Source organism: Lissotriton vulgaris, chromosome 1_1, assembly GCF_964263255.1.
Source record: "Lissotriton vulgaris chromosome 1_1, aLisVul1.2, whole genome shotgun sequence".
In the NCBI taxonomy this organism is placed as follows: domain Eukaryota; kingdom Metazoa; phylum Chordata; class Amphibia; order Caudata; family Salamandridae; genus Lissotriton; species Lissotriton vulgaris.
In genome coordinates, this window is record NC_141685.1 from 1,934,677,170 (window position 1) to 1,934,697,713 (window position 20,544).

A 20,544-nucleotide genomic window follows, 5' to 3' on the forward strand; every position below is an offset into this window, starting at 1 on the left:
ATGATATATTTTGGGGAAGACAATTGCCAAATAACATGAACCGTACCAGTTGTCAGGTAGTTTCACGTAGGCATTTCTTCCACATACAAAATATACATTAGGAATCATTTGCATTCCCTTTAAGAAATCCTTTGTGTAGTATTCTAATCGAAAAGCATGTTCACAACTGACTTCACCTACAAATACATTCTCATAGTAAGTTTTACTTCTGTGCAGGCATAACTTCCCTTTCTGTGTTCGATCTAAAGCTATTGGACCATTACTACCCTTCCTTTTGTGTGCCTTCTCCTCCTCGGTCCAATCTGTTTTCCACTGTCCTGACATTTTCAGAATCTTTTGCCTTCTATAACGGTCATCAACTTGTCCTATAAACTTCTTCTCAATCTCTGATACTTTGCAAGTTAGATTGTTTCTGCGTGCATATGAAGTATCTAGTGTATCCCAAGGAAGGAAGAATTTCGCCAATCTATCTTCCTTCTTGTAATAGTCCCATTTGTTCATCTGCTTATAGTTCGGGACTTCTGGTAATACTGAGTCATAATTTGAAAAATAATATTCAAAACTATCTCGTCCGTAAAATATGCTAAGCAATAAACTACATGTAATACCATAAGTCAATGGAAGATGATGATATCTAATGCCTTCATCTACAGAAGCCGGCAATTGCATGCAGACATAGCAATCCTTGGCCTCCATGACGTCAATGTATTCATATAACAATTTGGCATAAGCGTTGGTTTTAAAATTGCCCTGCGACTCGTCTACATGTAACCTACGGGCTTCTGCTGCCAGCAGCGCTTTCTCTTGAATTGCATTGTCCTCCTCCTTTTTACCAGCAGCAGCAGGTTTCGATGTCGCTACAGGCTTTGCATCTGTTGCCTTTGTTACACTCGCATGTCCCACTATGTATGATACTGTAACTACTATAACTATAAGAAGAATTACTCCTGCTAATAGTGTGCCTACTATGCATTTTGCCTTGCGGTTCGGGTTACCGGCCTCCATGTTCTCAAATAGTATTTTCTAAAAGTCTCTTTTTCGTGTGTTTCTTCAATCAGTTTCTTTTGCTCATTCAGTCTGTGAATCACTCTTGGAAGCTGATAAACCCCTTTTGCAACATAGTCTCTTAACTTTCAGCAACAGACAACCCTAGCCCTTCTCCGTCAACTAGATGAAATGTCCCTAAGTTTTCTCTTCTTCCACTTGGCGCTAGGTTATCTTCTCTCTCTGGTTTATTTACAAGGTCTTTTAGGTATCTACGATGATTCGTGTTCCAGCGGCCCTAATAGCATATTCCAACAATTCTAGACGAAGGATGTTTTCCTCGTGCTCTGGTACTGGATGACCCAAAGTCGGAAATTCCAATCTGTTCAGTACCAGGTCTTTAATCCTGCTTAAATACGGAGGGATGGGGAGAGTGAATGTTAACAACCCTTCAGTCTCGACTCCAGGTGCCAACAGCCTCACTTCCACCGTTATGATTGGTTCGAGGCTGATCACCTTCACTTCTCTCACCCTCCCGGATCTCTGTCCCCAAGACATCTGTTGCCAAGTAGGTCCACTCAGGAGTAGCGTATCTTCTGCTGGGCACACGCACCCTCCTTGACCTTCTTAGACTCTCTGCTTCCGAGTCCAATGCACTTTCATCCAAGTCTGAGTCTTCGGATATCGGAGCGAGGGTACTTTCTGAAGCTGATCTTAGGCTTGGCCTTCTCCTTCTTTCCGGCCAGCTAGCCTCTCCACGCCTTTCCCTCCTGCTCCTTGTCCTTGCACTTGACTCTTGATCACTTACAGCTTGATCAGTGTCTGTTTCGTATTCACAGCTATTTTCCCCTTCTGTGGCGACGTCAGTTTCGCTGGTATACTGTCCGTCTTCAGCTTGGTCAGACACACTCTCAGCTTCCTCTGGCACCCCCACAGCTTGGCTGGTCCCCTCTGTGGCTTCTCCGTCCTCGGCGGGATTCTCGTCCAAGAGAGGAGCTGTTTCTTCCAGGGGTGCTGGAACTCTCCGAGTATGCGAAGCGTGTATCCAATTGGGCAGACCTCCACACTTGACTGCAGTGTTTGTTACCAGTATGACCTGGTAGGGTCCACGCCAGCGCACGTCTAAACAATTCTTCCTGACGTGCTTCTTCACCACGACCCAGTCCCCAGGGCACAGGTCGTGCCACAAGTCTTGAGACGATGGAATTTCCGCAGCCTGCACCTGAAGAGACACAGAATGAATGGCGTCAGATAGTCCCTTGCAATAGTCCAGGATCAGATCATCTGTAATATTCAACAGTTCTGCAGTAGGAACTGATGGCAGTCTCATTGCCCTCCCCATTAGCACCTCATGAGGGGAGAGTCCTGTCCTTCTGTCTGGTGTACTACGTATGCTCATAAGGACTAGTGGCAAGGCATCGGGCCAACTTAAGGATGTTGAAGAACAAACTTTAGCAATCCGGGATTTGATCGTGCCATTGATCTGTTCCACGATTCCCGAAGCTTCTGGTCGGTAGCTACAGTGCAACTTCTGGTCTATATCCAGAGCTGAGAAAAGCATTTTCACAATTTCGCTGTTGAAATGCGTTCCCCTATCTGATTCCAAAGAGGTCGGCACCCCGAAACGCGGTATTAGCTCCCTAAGCAACAACTTTGCTACTGTGAGTGTGTCACACCTGCATGTAGGGTAAGCTTCGACCCATCTAGAAAATATACAAACGACCACTAACACATACCGAAGCCGATTGCATCTTGGCATTTCTATGAAATCCAACTGCATTCTATTGAAAGGGCCACCGGACCTTCCAATGTGACTCAGTGTAACTGGTGTTCTTTTCCCTATGTTCAGATGCTGGCAGGTGATGCATCGCTGGCACACTGCTTCTGTAGCCACTCTAAACTTAGGGTTATACCAGGTTTGTCTGAATATCCGCAACATAGCTTCTCTACCTAGATGTGCTGGACTGTGTATTCTCCTTGCCATTGGACTAACTAACTCATTTGGCAGTACTGCTCTCCCATCTGCGGAAACCCAAAAACCCATTTCACTCTTCACACACCCTGCAGTTTCCCATGTCTGTTTCTCAATGTCTGGTGCCTTTTCTTGCATGCTTTTTAACTCATCCCAAGTGTCTACAGTTTCCAGTACCATAGTTAGTTCAGTCCTTTCCTGAATCCCACTCACTTCCACCTCTGTGAAGGAATATCCTTGCTCTGCACAGTAGCGTGCAACTTCGTCTGCGTACCTATTACCTTGTGACACAAAATCAGTGTTTTTTGTGTGCGCTGTGCATTTGACAACGGCAAAAGCTGCCGGACCTTGTAAAGCTTCCAACAATAAACGTACAAATTCCCTATTTCTGATTGGTGAGCCTGAAGAAGTCATGTAACCTCTTTGAGACCACAATTGCCCGTAGTCGTGAACTACCCCGAAACCATATTGGCTATCGGTGTAAATGGTGACTCGAATTTTGCTACCTGCTAAACAGGCACGTGTCAATGCAATGATTTCAGCTACCTGAGCGGAGTGTACTCCTTCCAGGCAAGCGGCTTCCACAACTCCAGTAATGGTGCAAACAGCATAAGCTGCTCTCAACTGACCAACATCGTCCCTTACACATGAGCCATCAACAAAGAAAATTTCATCGGGTCAGTCAATGGCTCATCCACGATATCTGGTCTTGGTTTGGTGCATAGTTCAGTCACATCAAGGCAATCGTGATCTTCACATTCATCATCTTCTACATCATTTGGAAGTGGCATCAAAGTGGCAGGATTCAAAACAGAGCATCTCTTAAGGGTCACGTTCTCTGCAGCAAGAATGACTTGCTCATAGCGCGTGAGCCTACTATTCGTCAGATGCTGTGTCTTGGTCCTGGTCATTAACAATTCAACAGAATGCGGTACATACACCACTAACTGGTGTCCCATGACAATATTTTCACACCTCTCAATGCTGACACACGTTGCAGCAACGGATTTTAGACATCCGGGCAACGCTGCGGCTACTGGGTCTAATGTAGCCGAGAAGTATGCAACTGGTCTATGGGCATTTCCATGGATTTGGACCAAAACTGACAATGCACAACCTTCTCTTTCACAGCAGTACAGTAAGAATGGCTTTTCGTAATCCGGCATTCCTAGAGCAGGGGCACGACATAAGTCCTCCCTCAACTGCAAGAATGCCATCAAACAATCTTTGTCCCATGGTACCGGATCACTCACCTCCTTGTGCGTCAGTTTTTGTAGCGGTTTTGCTTTCAGTGAAAAGTTAGCTATCCACTGTCGGCAATAACCAACCATTCCTAAAAACATCCTGACTTCTCTCTGTGTCGTGGGCGGATTCATTTTCATGATCGCCTCTATCCTGTCTGGCGACACCTTCCGCTTCCCTTTTTCAATCCGGTGACCCAAGTACTGCACTTCTGTCAGACAGTACTGTAACTTGCTCGGGGACACCTTGTGCCCATTCTCGGCTAGGTGATTCAGTAGGGTGATGGTGTCTATTTTGCAATCTTCCTCAGTTTCTGACGCAACCAGTAGGTCGTCTATGTACTGGACTAGAACCGAGTTCCGTGGCAGTACTAGACTTTCAAGATTTTTCTTCAGCAGCTGGTTAAAAATCGATGGGCTTTCTGTATACCCCTGTGGGATACGACACCATGTTAATACGCAATTTTCTATTTTAAAAGCGAAAAGAAATTGGCTCTCCTCATCTAATGGGATCGAGAAGAAGGCCTGGCAAAGGTCTATCACTGTGAACCACTCGGCTTGGAATGGTATCTGAAACAATATCACTGATGGATTCGGTACCACTGGACAACATGAAACAACTATGTTATTAATCTTTCGAAGGTCCTGCACTATTCTGAATTTCCCACTAGGCTTCTGCAAACCCATAATTGGGGAGTTACATGGACTACCCACGATTTCCTTCAGTATTCCCTGCTTAATCATGGATTCGATCACGGGTTTTATTCCTGCAATCGTCTCCGGGGTCAATTTGTATTGTGGCGTTCTTGGATATTCGACATTTGGTTTTACCATGATTTTCACTGGTTCTACTCCTTTCATCAGTCCTATCTCTTCCCCAGTGAAATCCCACACCTTAGATGACACCGCACCTCTCAAGTCCCACGGAAGCTCCTCCACTGTCAAGGTAGGATACAGCTCCACGCATACCTGTGAGTTTGCTACCTTAAAATCGGCATCATCATCGTTAGTCTGCACCTCCACTCCCTGAGGTGTGCAATATATAGTACAATTTAGTTTGCATAACAAATCTCTTCCCAACAGACACACAGGGCTGGAGTCACAGACCACAAACTGATGCTCATCTCTGTATTTGCCTATTTTCACTGATACTGGCTCAGTCAAAGAACTGGTAATTCTTCTGTTTGCGACTCCTACCACTTGAATGGTTTCCCCTGACATGGGCAAATCCGGGACTACTGCTGATCTTATAGTGGATCGAGTGGCTCCTGTGTCTACCAGGAAGGTTGTAGGACACCCTGCAACTTCAGCCTCTACATATGGCCCCCTTTGGTCCACCTCCAGAACTGCCCCAAGGGTACAGTCCTCCATATTACTCACACGCCGTCCAGTCAATGGATCAACATAATAGCATTCCTCTCCTCCTACGAAAAGTGGCATTTGTCTATATGTTTTACCTCCTGTCGCTATTCTGGGTGGTTGAGGGAACTGGGCTCGAGGAGCTGGTGTCCCCCCTTTGACCACCTTTCCATTGTGTATCGCTGTCCCCTTTACCAGACTGTTCTGGTCCTCTTCCTCCGGTCCTAGTTCTCCAATCTCAATATTATAGGGACACTCGCGTTTCCAATGCCCCACCTCGTTGCATTGGTGACATCTAGTCGTCTTTTTCAATGTCGCAATGTCTAACCTGGGTCTCGAATTCGAATTTTTCTCGCTGCCTCTATTCTGGTTATTTTGTCTCCTACCCATGGTCCCTGTTCCCTGTTGCTGCTGTCCACCTTTTCCGGCTGTCTGCATTTGTACCAACATCAGCTTCTCCTTAAGCTTCTTTGCCTTGGAATCTATCTCATCACTGCAATACCTTGCATATCTCAAAATTTCGTCTAATGGTTTGTTTTGCCAACAAATCAAATGTTGCTGAATCATCAAACAAATATCAGGTCTCAGTCCCAAAACAAATTTGGATACGAACTGTCCTATATCCTTTGGATCCATTACATCTAATCCGCTATACTGTTTGAACGCTTTCAGCAATCTCTCATAATACTCATGAACTGCCTCTTTAGGTTCCTGTCTGGTCCGATCTATTTTGACCCAATCTATATCCTGCAATGGCACATTCTCCTTCAGCCATGTCATTACCCTTTCATACTTTTCCATAACCTTTGGAGATGGTCCGTTCGTGTGTGTATCCCTATCTGGTTCAGACGTGGGCCATTCGACACTAACCTTACATGCTGTCCACAAGTCCCCTGGTACCACGATGTCAAACAGGGTGTTCAAGTCGACCCACAGTACCTTAGAGATCTTTACGAACCTTTCTACCTGCTTGTACCACTCCACTGGGTTTTCCCTCAGTTTAGGAAAAGAATTGGTAAATGCAGCTAAATCTCCCCTACTCCATGGTACGTGCACATAACTCCCATTCGCGATTTCCAGCAAAGGGTATGCTTCCATCCTCTGTAGCCCTCCGTCTGGGGACATCCCAATCGTGCTCCGCCTGACGGTCCCTTTCTTGGACCACCTTTCTTCCCATTTATCCAGATCTCTCCATGTCCTTATCCCTGTAATCAGTTCTCTGATGTGTGTTTTTAATCCTATTGTTCTCCTCTCGTCAAGGTCCTGATCTGAATAATGCAACCTATGGTTCCCCTGTAATGCCTTCGTCCTCGACAGGTCTACCATGTACTTGTCTGCTAATTCCGATAGTTTCTCGTGTACTGCCCTCGCTTTCCGAGTAATATCCTTGGCTATAAACAGTACCTCATCTTGCCCGTACATGTCAATCCTCTCTAAAGGCAACGTACCGTCTATGATTTCGTCTAGATCTGATTTTAGACTGGTCACATCAAGTCTCCTAGCTTTTATGTCAGCTCTTAATACATCGTTCCTACAGGGTCCATTGGCCTCTCTCCCGTCCCAGCTCCGAGCCCTACGCCTAGGCTCAAGTGAGTTATGGGGAGTCTTCCCATGTTCCCATCTTTCTAGGTCCCATGCCTTTCCGTCTTCTCTTGGCGTGTGGTGAAACAATGCTCTATTTCCCACCGTCTCGTACTGTCTATTCTGCTTGACTTCTCTAGACACATGGTAGTGTCCCTCACCATTTCCCAGCATTTCACGGTCCCCTTGCTGTCTGGTGTCGCTCAGCACATGATAAGATCCTTCACAACTCCCCATGTTCCCGCGATCCTGTTCCTGTCCGTGATCGCTGGACACATGGCGAGACGCTTCGCGGCTCTCCATGCTCCCGCGACTCCAATGGGGCCTGTTGTCGCCAGGTGCATGGTGAGTGCACTTAAAGCTATCCCTGTACTCCTGCGTTCTTCGATCTCCTTCGCTGTGATTGGGGCGAGGCACCCCTCCACATCCTGTACTCCTATCTTCCTGCACTCGTCTGCTTCCCTCACTGGTATGGCGGGTATCTCTGTTACTTTCCTGACTCTTCCCGTCCCACTCTGGACCGCTTTCGCCAGCCCCACAGTGAGACAAGGTTCTGCTATCTTGACTTTCCCATTCAGCTTCCGCTCCCATCTTGTTATTCTGTATCTCTACGGCAGCATCCCATTCCTTCAAATACTCCCTTAATTCTTTAAAGGATTTCGGTCGTGGTCCCCTTAGATCCGTCAGTCCTCTCTGACCTTCCTGGTCTATTATGGGATCCCCGGCTTGGTTTAACGGAGTGCTCCAATCCCTTGGACCTGACAACTGCCTTTGGGAATTAATCGTGTTGTTCCTATTCTCCATTTCTGCTCGCTCCCTGTCTAACCGCACCTGTTCCTCCTCCCGTGCTCTCTCTGGGTTGTAAATCGATACTACAGGACCTATAGTAACAGGTACTTGAAGAGCATCTGGCAGCTGATAGGACTTTGCACGCTCTGTTTCCGACACCTTTTGTACCACAAACCTTCCGACCACTGTCTGTACTGGACTAGGCTGAGGTGTCTCTTCACTTTTGGTGGGTTCCCAATCTGTTATAGGGAGTGGTCTATGTTCCCCTTTACCAGCCCCATCCCCCTTTTGGAGCTGGGCACCTTCCATCTCTCTATTGTACGGGGGTGGTCTATCCAGTAATAACCTATTTATCAGGCTGTCCTCTGTGTCACTCTCTTCGTCCTCCACTAGTGGTTTCTTTTCTCCTGTGACTTCTATTACTGGGTACAGTTTATCTACTTCAATTCTCTGTATTCTCCACCTTTTTGCTTCATCCCATTTAGCATCCTGCACTGCTCTTACCGATCGTTTTACTCTTTCCTGACGCCTGTTCAAGGTTCGGTCATACGCCGCCCTAAACCATGCATTAAGGGCTTCAAACTGTGTTGGTCTGGGTAGAGGTCTCGTCGCGAGCATTACTGCTTTCAACTGATTCAGTGCTTCTAACTTAAACGTTCCGTATTTCGGGAACGCCAATTCCTCATTCCCTTCTGTTCTTTTACTCCACTCAGAGATCCACAGTATAGTATGCAACCCAACATTTGTAGCCATGTAATGAGCTGGTGTACCCTCCGGCGGGGCCTCTTCCCCGTCTACCGCTTCTCTATCGTCCCTCCTAAAGGCCGCTCTCAAGCACCTAAAGCATTTCATGATCGATTCAAAATGTTCCTACTTCGTTACGTTTGTTTACTTCCTGCTGACAATCCACCAATCCTAGCGCGGTTCTTACTAGCTGACCTATCACAGCGCGGCTCTTGACAACCGGCCTATCCCAGCGCGGTCTTACACCAACCGGCCTATCACAGCGCGACTCTCTCTGACGTCACTCTGTTCCCCTTCGCAGCAGTTCCCCTCCTCTTTCAGCTCGTCTCCCGATCATGCATGCGTCCCATTCATACACTGAAAAATGATTACTTCCGACCAAGCGATCACTTTTCTCGACTGTACGTCCACAGTCTAACTGTAATTGTCACCTCAACTGACGAAACGTCTTCCGTAGAACGTTCAGACGATCGTCTTAACTGATAGGTTACTTACACACAGTAAACGTCCGTCCAGCGTCCGTTACTCATACACTCACTCTTATGTTCCCCCTATCACGGTCCTGCGGGCGATCAATGGTACCTCATGACCCCCTTCACAATGGTTGACAATTACTCTGGATGTCCGATACACCCGAACCACTTAAGCTCTTCTCTGAACTTAAGATTTTCACCAGGTTGCGCGCGCTCACAACCGTCTCACAATCACACTACAGACATTCAACTCCGCTTGACATTACAACACAGGTACAACACAAAACACCGCAATCTGACAACGCATGACCCTTATACTCACTCTCGACCGACTCTGCTGCTTTTCTCTCTCGCACCGTCAGCACCTTCTTCGGCAGGCGATTCTTCTGCTGGTCATCTCTCGATCTCTAGGAGCCTCGGGGTAATCTTAACCTAGTCTAGATCACCTTCCTCAAGAAGGCAACCATCCTCTATAGCTACCAACTGGGGGGGTTGGGATTTTTGATCTCTTATCTGATTACTCTTGATCTAAATCCCTGCTCAGGTCGACTGAATCTTTGTTGCCTGTCATTGAGCAAAACGGGCAATCTACTACTAGTTTAATCACACCAATAATTGCACGACTCTGAAGAATCACTTACCACGAATCAGTTTTAAAGTTTTATTGTAAAGCCAAAGTTAGCTGAAGGTATAGACATCTAAATATCAGGTTCAAAAGGTACACTGGCATCAACAGAAACATGAATTCTCTGAATGATCTTAAACAACAGAAAAATACAACCAATGCCAATTCAAGAATCAATAGATTTGCCAATATAGACACAAGCTGAAGCTTGCGAGACATTTACAGAATGAAGAAAAATATCAGGTTAGACTGTCCCTACACTAGACTAGGTGGCATCCCTACTCAACAAAGTCTTACCCTAAAAAGGTGTCAGCCGTGGTGACTTCCAAAGAAGTTCACGCACTTCTCTTAGTCTTAGATGAAAACCTATGCATTGCAGTCATGCCCTCTCTGCCTACCCATCCGCTCTCTTAGGGTCCTCAGGCCATCTGCTCTGCCTCCACCCCAGGGTACTGTCCCTAATACAAAATCACAATCGAAACTTGGAACGCCCCTCTGAGACGCCCCTCACGTGGTTTCAGTTCTGGTTTCTTCCATGATGGCTCTCCTCTGGGCCTCTCGTTAGCGTTGACCTTGCTTCCCAGGCTCTTTCTCCAGTTCGCCGGTACCCCCCAGAACATTCCAATACACTCCTCCAGGCCTGTGCCTGGCTCCCCGGACAGAGCTCCATTCATCACCCTCTTGATTGGGACCCCCTCGCACCTGCAAACAGACACCCATGAATAGGGCCCCAAATTCCACTCTCTGGTTATCTCTCTCCGGCCATAAACTGTACAAAGGAACGACAATTTATGCTCTAACGAATCCCGATTCTAACTAACACGTGCAGATCAAAGAAGTCACTTTATCTCTCCAGGCCTACTAAATTATCTTGCAAGCGGCCTGCACTCTATGAACCTTTATTTCTAAAACTAAAACAATTCTTGTTAATACACTTCGATTATATAAAACACTTCTATAAAACATGAATATATATATGAACACTTCTAAAAACATGATTCTTATATGTGAGCATCAATTACTGAATAATGGTAAATCCATGTTATGTCAAAATGTAAGTACACGCTGTCGATTTTTATACACTGCCATGAGGCCTGCACATCTCTACGTTTCTGTGTTACATATACTTCAATAGCAGCTACATAACATGGATTCTGATTAACACTTCTGATCAATTTTGAGATTTTACATGTTTCTACGTTAGTCTCACACTCTATATGATTTTCTATATTAACTAAACAAACATTCAGATACATATGTGATTATATGATTTTAATAATATGACTGTTTTAGCTGAGCTCGTACATCAAGGTCGTGAATATGGTGCACTTATACATTTTCTCAGATTTGCACTCTCTCACACCTGCTGAGATGAAATGAGAGGGATGGGGCTCTGTCCTAATAGAGCGACAGGCTGAGTGCCTGTCACTCTATTAGTTAACAAGGCCTGTCCAAACATTGAGGGACATAACATTTGTGGGGGCCAGGGATCAACTTGAGAAGGTAATGTCCACTGACTACACCCTGCAACTAGGGAAGCTACAACCTTAATCTAATCTGATATCTGTGCGAACGCTGTGATCACAGCCTGTGTTTGAGCTCATTCTTTCAGCACTTCCTGATTTTGTTTCTCTGCACACCTTCTATCATTTTTTCTAAATTTTCTAAACTAAAACCCTGGAGATCCATGACATTCGGGTGTAGTCATTTTTGTGGGACTATTCTACTGCCCCTTTCCAGTCAAATGCATACTTTTGGATTAACCTTAAAATAAGAATTCTGCAGGAATGCTGTAGATCTACTTACTCAACTGATTTTTTGTTTTTTAGTCACCAAAGTCTCAGTTTGTGACTGCTCAGCTTGAAAACTGGGGGAAATGGGAATTGACAGAGACCGGCAACTAATTATTACTATGCACCGTCCTGGTCTTTGTGCGAACCCTGCGAAGTATATATATGCATAAATTGTATTAACCCCAACCTGTCAAACCTTATTGTTTTCATTAACATACCAAGCACTGATAACTGTCTTTCTGGCTCTGTGTTTTTTTTAGCTCGTCTGAGCCTTTTGAGGATTCCTAAAATGTAACAGAATACTCTGTGAAGTGTCCATTCTAGAAGCCTTCCAATTGTAAGCATTAAATATTCTTACTTAAAGGAATTACCTTCATCAGAAACTAGTCATCGCCCCATAAGACGGTTAATGCAGAATTTAAACAAAAACTCCATTGGAAGAAAACCGTGTTCGAGCAAAGTTAAATTACCATTGTGTATAACATTCAAACACACCCTTAAGAAACAGGAAAAACACCCTACGTTAACCAACCTGGCACTAACCACTTCCTCACTCACGGGACGCTGAGTATAAAGAAATTATGAGACAATGCTTCACCAACATTCATCCCACGTGCCTCATCAAAGCTTACATTAACCAATGTGCAACGGAAAAGGAAAAAACAAAGCAATCGGAGTTGTTCACTGTTACAAAAAGAATGGCATATGGTAAACTTTTTAAAATGCCAACACGGACAGGGTTTTTTGTACAAATATCTTAACATACAACTTGAAAGACTAAAGCAGGCGTTTACCTTTTATTATGGTATCACATAGAAACAATGCTTAATTTGAGCCTGTGGTTTCCGGTGCTCAGCACCATCACTTAATTATCAATACAAGGGCTTTTCATGAGCACCAGTCAAAGACACATTCATTTATGGTAGGCACAGAGAAATTAAGTGATTTGCCAAGAATCACAGGTTGTTGAATCGACACCGAGAATCAAACCTAATTACCCTGCTCTTAAGTCGGCAGCTCTGGCCATTACACCATACCCTCTCCCCACTTGCATGGTTAGTAGTTGGTTCTGTTTTAGGTGGTGCTAACAGGAGAAATGGGCTGGTACAAGCTGCCTGCGGATGAGAGCCCGGCCTGTATGTTTTTTTACAAATTATCCATTGCATAAAAAACGCCTTACAGTCTCACACCAACACCCAAAAATAAATGGGTCTAGGATGATGATCTGGAAGCTGTATAGTGCACATCGGGAAGGACAATAGGGAATCAGCAGCTGCTCTTCAGGACACTGGCAAGAATGTCTCCTCATCTTCCTTTTTGCTTGCACATTCTTTTGTGAGATGCGCTTCTGCCTGTAAACGTTCATATGGGCATAGGGCAACAAGCTCCAGCCTCCACAGGACCGGTCCAGGTAACTCTAAATTTTGAGCTAGCACCGATTGCATGATGCTCTCAAAGGGTGAAGTTTTAACTTTTAGAGGCTGTAATCATTTGAATTCCAGTTATGAGAAAGATGAGTGAACATGATGAAAGTGAATTGGCAGCTTCACCTCTAATATAGTTATATTCAGAGTAGAGTTGCTTAACCCCTTCCATGCTGATGACGGAACGGTTCCGTCATCAGCATCGGTTGAGCTGTGCTGATGACGGAACCGTTCCGTCATGACTCCGCCCGCGCAAGGCGGAGTCAGCACAGGTGGGGAAAACGCCCCGCACTCAAGGGGTTAAACACTTAGGGTGGCGCCACCACTGACATGAGGAATTCAAAATATGCAAGTTTGTTGTCTTGCTCTGAACATCTGTGAGGTTTAGAGGCTTTACAGATTTCCAGGGTTTGATGCCCTAGTAATAGTACAGAGTAACAGAGAAACAGAGAATAGTATGTTATTCCTACTCTCGCACCTAGCTCTAGGCACCGTGAGGAAGGTTTTCATTAAGAGTGGAGAGAGCGAGAGGGCTGGTAGCGCTTGACTTTGGCCTGAGGGCAATTGGGAACAGAACGTTCTAGGCACTGGAAGTGAGACACTGAAAGGCCAATAAGATCCTGGTTTTTATGTGAAACTAATGAACGCTTTTTATGCTGGCACAGGTGGATTGATGTTGTAGAGGCCTAAAGCAAACCCTCAAAACACGGGTGTATGTGATGTCATAGAAAGACTAATTCACAGAATACCAAATCTGAGAAAGTTCACATAAACCGTTTAATCAAAATTTTCAAGATGAATGGTATTTACCACTTGGTAGGAATCAATTTATAAAATGGCTTTTTAAAAATCGCCTCAGGCATATTTTTCAAGTTGTAGCTCTTTTTCTAAAAACTGTGCCCTGAATGGTGCTTTTTAGGTCGAGGACTGCGTCGCACTGCGTAAGCAGTGGGCAGAACTCCGACATTTATGTTTCTTAGTAAGGTAGCTTGAACCCGCCCCTCTTCTCAATTGTCTGGCCTCGTAAATGCTGGCCAGCCATTGGAGGAGAGGGGTGTCACTCCCTTTAAGCCCCATCTTTTTCGGATTCAGGGGCGTGTTTTTTAGGTTCTTTCTATCTGTGACGTCATCCGTCACTCATCAAAAAACACGCCCCCGATTTCGAAAATTTCGGAGCTTTGCGGCAACCATTTCTGCCCGACCACGTCCGGCCCTTGCATCCCAGATGACATTTGGCAAGAAGTGTGGAAGTACCACCAATGGATCTAAGATCCTGGCCCGTTCTAGGGTGAGGTAAGTCCTAACTTCGTGCGATCACTCTTCACAAACGCCGTCGGTTTACCAAGGAGCTGTTGGCATATTATCACCATGAAGCTCTGTAGAGGGGCCCTTTCATCGACGGCGGCTGAAGCAGTGGGGGGAGGGGGGGCATACAGAGTGAGAATGTAAGTGCTTTATACCTGGACTAAACGAGGCAGGGTTCAAGCGCTTAATCTATAACAGACCTTTGCTACCCGACTGACTAATAGGCAGCAAGCAAACAAAACTTTCGGGCACTGCACGTTTAAAATGACAAAATGCTCTGCACTGCTTAGCAAAAAGAAACTCGTACCACGTGTACGGACCCAATCAAGGCTTACAATGAATGAGGGCTCCACACTGAAACATTATAGCCCCGGGGAGTTTTAGACACGTATGCGTCTAAACAAAACAACAAGGGCGTGAACGCGGTGTCAAAGCTCCGAACACCGCAAGCGTAATTAGCCGGCAGACGAAGGAAGGCACTGGGAAGGCAGCCAGCCTCGGGAACCTGAAGCGCGCACACCAGGACTCGCGCAACGATATGGAAAGGATAGGAGGGGTGGCTAAATAACAGGAGAGGCAGTAAGGGCAGGAATCAGAAAGGCAACAAGGAGAGGCAGAAAAACGCTGGTAAATGAAGAAAGGGGGCGTGGATTCAAGGGAAAGGAAGTCAAGCACCGGCTCCTTGATCGTTCAAAGTATTTAAAGGAAGGGAGTGTTAACAAACTCCACCTCCGCCAGCACAGCAAGGGACCTGCTCAAAAGAGCATATCCACCATAAAAGCAGGCACTCAACCCTAAGTGACTCTAAGGGACTATGCAGACAGCCTGATGCCTAACACCCCTCTGCCCCATGTCTAAGCGTAGCTCCCGTGGCTAGAGGACCAGCACTCCAATACTCAAAGTCCACTCTGCCCCTAATGCACATCCTGGCACTGTATGGATGAAGTTTCTTCTGCAGATCTACTGATGTGGCTCCATCCCCACAAAAAGCCCTTCTTGGTAGAACCAGACACTGATCATATACAAGGTATCGGTGACCACGCGAACCATCATGTGATTAGGTGTTTTGGGTAGTCATGACCAAGGTGTTAGGGGCGGTGTCCGTTGCATCAATAGTATCCCCACTGGAGAATTAGAACATCTGGCCCTCGGTGGCTGCTGTGGCTTGCTCACTAAGGAGTCTGAGGAGATTTAGAAAACACTTTTCCCTACGCCTGCAATCTCCAAGTGCCAGAATTCGTTTCTTGGCCACAGGGAAAGCAGGAGTTACTGGGTGCCGCTGAGGTGAGACCTTCTACCACTCATGTTGCGGACCTGGCCTACTTGGAATCTGGAAATTGAAAACCAAGTATACTTTTTAAGCACTTAATTCACAGGGTAGGGAGACGCGCAGCCCAGGCTTCTCAAGCAGGGAATGAGGGGGTAAAGCATATATGAAAAAATGATGGACCAATCCAGTGCCACTCTTTTATAGAAGAGAAGTACTTAATTATACCAAAACGAAATACCACTGAAATAAATGTGCCTGTCGCCACGGGGCTCCACAAGCCCCACAGGGAAAATGGTGAAAAGCATATGAGACGTAAAATAATTTCACAGGCGCGCGCATTCTGAATAGCGCCAGCAAACATCTGTGGCAGTCGCCCAGTCAATAACAGAAGAAAAAAGGTACCCCCTAGTTGCTTTCGGGTCCAAGAGGAGGGAGAAACAGCAAACATAAAGAGAGGACCTCTCAACTGACCTATATTACTTTACAATCTGGCCTCTTAGGGCTCATTAACCGCAACCAACCCAGTATCAGTGACATACAACAACTTAAATTCAAAAATATATTTGGCAGTTAGTTGCCTTGTAAAACACCTATACATGTCTTCGCTATTTAAAAACTACCCACGTTCAATATTGCAGCGATTTGCAAATGTGGACCACTTTTTTAAGCAATCTGATTTGCTAATCTGTGTGTGTGTGGCTCTGTGTGTGTGTGTGTGTCTCTGTGTGTGTGCGTGTGTGGCTCTGTGTGTGTATGTGTGTGTCTGTGTGTGTGTGTGGCTCTGTGTGTCCATTGCATTGTAAATGCTTGTTACTCTTTTTTCCGTGTCTACGACCTGGCACTGTTTTAGTATGTTTTAAAAAGACTGCTTGTTCTAAGGCTAATCCACCCAACTCCCATTTTCTTTTTCTTCTGCTTTTTTCCCTCCTGTGTTCATTCTTTCTCCAATTCGTTGTTTTTGGGGATCCCTCTAAACTTTTATTTCATGTTTTAAAATATATTTTTCCTTCGACAAGCTCTTCATTTTCTCCTCTTTTTTGCGGCTGATTATTCACAAGCTGTAGTTCTCCTCTTAACCCTTTTCCAACCCATCCTCCCCTTACCTTATACTCCTTGCCAATTGTTTTCCACTTTAAAATGAAAAATATGTTCCTTAATAGTAATATGCTACATGGTTCACTTTCTAATCCTTTTTTAAAAAATGAGTAAATTAATATTACCCATTTTTATATTATTTTAGAACACACTGTATTTCCACTAATTGCTTTTCCATCCCACCTAATGTTTACATTCTGAGGTTTTTTGAGTCAATGGATTTGGTATATGGGAGACTGGAATGGTGTAGATGCCAATTTACAAAGACTCAGACTGCTATAAAGTGTCTTCACTGCACCTATTTGGGCGCTGCTTCTGATGTCATCAGCACAAATCACTCCTTCCTATGGTTTTGTTGCAGTTTCCACAAAGAATATGCAGAGGTCACAGAAGGTTCAGGTTGTTGAATAGGTAGGGATGCTTTGTGATGGGTATTCGTCAAGGAGATTATCCCTGACACTGACCAGTGACAGTTCAGTAACATCATGGTGGACTCACAATTAGTTTTTGTATAGAATGTTGTTTTTTATATTGGTTGGAGCTGTGCAGTGATATATTTTGCCAAGATTTTGGTGTTCTATAAGATTCCCACTGTGGACAGTAGCTGTTCCGGTCGGCTGAGTCATGACTGCATTTTTTAAAGAAGTAGGTGATCAGCAAGTGTTTTCAGATCATGACTTAGCCAACTTTTCTCAGATGTGTGCACTTCAAAGAGGACCACCCAAACTTGTCATTTGACCCTGACTCTCTTACTTAGCTGAAGTGAGCATAAAAGTGAAGGGTGGATTGCTTGAATTAATCTCAGCCACTGGTAACTGTTCAGGGCCCATATAGTCCAAACTGGAGGCCAGGTACACAGCACAAAGGCAGCCAAAGACTGTTTTCTGGTGGATTAGGGCTTATCAGTCAGTGCAGTTTAGTTCTAGTGTCACAGTGACACGGGGACCACATCCGTGCATACCCATCGCACTAAGGTTGTTGCACTGAAGTAAACAATAAAGTGATGGGTCAAATGCTTGAATTAATGTCAGCCACTGATAATTACTCGGGGTAGCAGTCCAACCCCTTGCACCATGTCACCTCAGAGTAGACCCAGCAATATGAAAATCTGTCTTTTTTTCCCATTTCAGTAGGAACAGTCAAGCCCTAATACAAGCAACCCAAAACCGGTTTTACCATGATTGGAACTCATTGGCTGGATGCAGCTTGCTCTCAGTGGCACAGTGAGCAAGTGACCTATGTCTGATAATACTTATAGCCGCTTAGGGTATTGCATCAAACATACGAATGGCGATGGGAGGAGTGCTTGCAAAAAGTCTACCCACTATCACTGGGGTAGCATTCCAACCCATTGTTCTTTTGCCCACCATGCTGCCTCAGATTAGACCCAACCATGTGCACACCAGCTTTGGTTTTGCTCCAATTTGAACAATCCCATCCGAACTGCCAAGCCGTGTCTTTCTGAACCAGAACATAAGCACCCCAAGACCAGTTTCGCCCTAGTTGAGGCTCTTCAGTCAGAAGACCTGGGTAATGTACTCATTGTGCCACTGAAATCAAGCTGCAGCCAACTGTCAATTCCATCAGGGTGAAACTGGTCTTGTGTTGCTTGTTTTCCCATACAGGAAGGGCCTAGCAGGTTGGGCCTGGCTGTTCCTATTGGGGAAGGGTCAAGACGGATTTCAATATGCTTAGTTACATAATGAGGTGGCATGCTGTGCAAAATAACAATGGACTTGGATGCTGCCCTGTATAATTACCAGCATCTGCTATTATGACAAGCATTCCATCCATCTCTTTCTGCATACTTCAGTGTGACACTCTTAAGTGTGACTGGTATGCCCAGATGTGGGTTCAGTGCTCATTGTGCAACTGTGGAAACAAGCTGCACCCGACGGACAAGTCCCAACCTGGGTGAAACTTGTCTTTAGTTATTTGCATTCCGGTTCAGGGAGGACCTGGCTTGGTGGTTTGGATGGACTGTTCCTACTGGAGGAGAGTTAAGACTGCTTTGCGTATGGGTAGTTCCAAGATGACATTGCATGGTGTGCAAAATAACAATGGCCCGGGATGCTGTCCTGAATACCTACCATTTCAACATTCCATCCATCGCTTTTTGAATACTTCACTGTGACGGATCCGGTCGGAATTGGGTCCCATGCTCTCTATGTCACTAGAACAACGCTGCACCTGACTGATGAGCTGCAATCAGGACAAAACCAGTCTTAGCTTGCTTGTGGTCTGGTTCAGGGAGGACCAAACATATCAGTTTAGGCTGGACTGTTTTTATTGCAGCAGGATCAATACGGATTTGCATCTGGCTGGGTCCACAATGAAGTGTCATGGTGTGAAAAAAAAACGATGGACTCGGGAGTGGCCCTGAGTAATTATGCGTGGCTGAGAGTAATTCAAACACTCCATCTATCATGTTTTATTTACCACTTGCTTTGCTGGCCACCATATGTGTGTGTACGTTAACATTTTATAGAAATGGAAGTGGGAAGTGACTGTCGAAGTTAAAATGTTCTATTGCCACTGAACATGCATATATTCTTTGTCATTACAATATGGCGAATGGTATGATCATCTTGAGTACTTTAATATATTTTCATCCATATGTTTAAAAATAATAATACTGTAGAGAGTGGATGAAACCCGTCATCTTTAAAAAAACATGTTAGAGAGGTTCGTACAGAAAGATGACCCAAGATGGAATTTGTGCAGCTTTCCTTTACTTGTGGTTGATATCAGTTGTTAACCAGCTGTTTCTGTTCACACGCAACATCTTACTGGTAGGCTTTAAAGTTTGCAGGAAGAAAGAGGTGAAGATGGATGACATAAGAAGATTGAACTCAGTTCATCCCTGTTTATGGATGTACATATATTAGTTAGCGCTAACGAATAGGATAGTGGATTATGACTTTACCTCCCATTATAAATTGCACTATAAATGTGGATCACCTAGCTGTGTACATGAGGGGAATGGCCCACCACATTTCAGCACTTCTTGGATAACTTCCTGTGACATACATAATCACAATTTATCCTCTTCCTGCATTTCTTTATAAGACTATTTTCTTTTGGTAACGCAAGAGGGAACGAGTATCAATCTTTATGTGGCTTCAACCATGGATGCCCTAATTAGGAGATATATACTTTACTTTCTTTGAGAGGACAGCTTCAAGGAGCCCCAGGCAATCCCACATTTAACAGTGATTCTAAATATAAGTTGAAGTCCATTACCTTCCTAAAAACCATGTTATTTGTTTTGACATTCCCATCTGACATTGGAACACACCTGAAATAAGGACAATTTATTACTACTCACTTGTAATGAGCTTATTACAAGTGAGTAGTGATGTCAAAGTACAACCTTCCATTCAGGCCACCGGATGAGGGGTCCCCCTTCTGTCTACTCACCTGCAGTCGTGTAGCAGTAGCTATCTGAGGCAAAGTAGGAAGGTAATTCAAAAAGCTTCTACCACCCTACTACAACTCCTGCTGCTCAAGATCGTACATTAAGTTACTGACTGGGCTGGGGGAGCTGGAACAGCCAATCGCTAGGCTGTGCCCACTTTGTCTTTGAAGCCCATGGAGAGCCTGCAATCTCTTCTCCCAGACCATCCAAGACAGGCCATATAGCAAACGTGTTATGTTTTCTAAACAGAATCTCAATTAAGGCATGAGCACTGCATATGGTTCATTCTTCTTTATATTCTGGGGTTTGTAGAATTTTTGTAACCTGAATCATAACACTATATTGATCAAAATGAAAAGGTAACAAGACACAATGAACTACTGATTGCTGACAACTTAAACCTTTGGGGGAATGGACATTTATACTTGAAGGGTGAATTACTAATGAACCACTTAACTGTACATTGAAAAG

At 44.9% G+C, this 20,544-nt stretch overlaps 1 protein-coding gene across 1 annotated transcript in view; it reads left to right on the forward strand.

Moving 5' to 3' along the window:
- PTPRQ (protein tyrosine phosphatase receptor type Q) overlaps nt 1-20,544 on the forward strand; it is a 1,452,710-nt gene that overhangs the window by 852,622 nt on the left and 579,544 nt on the right. The window lies entirely within an intron of this gene.